The 1,118-nt window shown below is 62.1% G+C and overlaps 1 pseudogene; it reads left to right on the forward strand.

Moving 5' to 3' along the window:
- Positions 1 to 366: 366 nt before the first annotated feature.
- LOC107596894 (uncharacterized) overlaps positions 367 to 1,118 on the forward strand; it is a 10,405-nt pseudogene continuing 9,653 nt past the window's right edge.

Consider the following 1,118-nt stretch of genomic DNA (forward strand, 5'->3'; position numbering starts at 1 on the left):
CACCTCTGCGCGGGGGGGGGCTGTCGAGCGGGCGGATGTGGATGCTGGGGAGCGAGCGCCGCCATTTCCCCGGAGGGTGGTCCAGGAGCGGCGCGCGCCGGAGGGCACCCCGCGACCAGTAGGTAGGCTGGTGGCTCCCTCTCCGCGGGATGAGCCCATGCCAACGGACGTCCCCCCACGTCCCACACGGACCTGGCTGACCGGCTGCATTGTGCACCACGACCTGCCGGTTGGAGCTCCAGAGGTGGGAGTGAAAGTGAATGGAAAGCCGTTCCGGGCCATCCTGGACTCGGGCAGTGTGGTCACTCTGGTCTAGTTGCAGATTCTCGCTCCCCGAACGGAATATAAGGCCTTCCTCCCCATAACATGTGTCCACGGGGATACACGACAAGTTCCCGCTTGCAAGGTGACCATTTCGGCCGCTCCCAGTGCCTGACCGGTGGAAGTCAGGGTCATGAAGGATATTCCTGTCCCCGTGCTGATCGGGAGAGACTGGCCAGGGTTTGACCGCCTGCTAGCCATGTCTATGCAGCCTGCCAGCCCGTGCTTCTGGCCTCGGATAGCGGGAGAGATGGTGAGTCCCCCTCCCAAAATCCTAATCTCTTCTATGATGTGTTCCAACAGGTGACGGGAGGGGGCTCATTTGGGAAGGAACCGTGAGAGGACGACAGGCTGAAGTATGGCTGGACCCAGGTCCGGGTCATCGAAGGCAAGGAGGTTCAGCCTGGTCCCCACCCTCTCCCGCATTTCGTCGTGCAAAATGGCCTGCTCTACTGTGTTGCGCAGCGAAGGGGGGAGGAAAAATTATTGCTGGTGGTGCCTCGCACAAAGACGGAGACCATGTTGGAGCTGGCCCACTCGCATCCCTTGGCAGGGCATCTCGGAGCTGGGAACACCATCCAACGGATCCGCGACCGCTTTCACTGGCCGGGCTTGGAGGCCGAAGTGAAGCGGTTCTGCCAAGCCTGCCCGACCTGCCAAGTGACGTCACCCAGGACGCCTCCCCCCAGTTCGCTGATACCGCTGCCCATCATCGAGGTTCCCTTCGAGCGCATTGGGATGGACCTTGTGGGGCCGTTGCCTAAGTCTGCCCGGGGACATGAACACATCCTGGTGAT

Source organism: Sinocyclocheilus grahami, unplaced genomic scaffold, assembly GCF_001515645.1.
Source record: "Sinocyclocheilus grahami isolate Dianchi unplaced genomic scaffold, SAMN03320097.WGS_v1.1 scaffold224.1, whole genome shotgun sequence".
NCBI classification, from domain to species: Eukaryota; Metazoa; Chordata; class Actinopteri; order Cypriniformes; family Cyprinidae; genus Sinocyclocheilus; species Sinocyclocheilus grahami.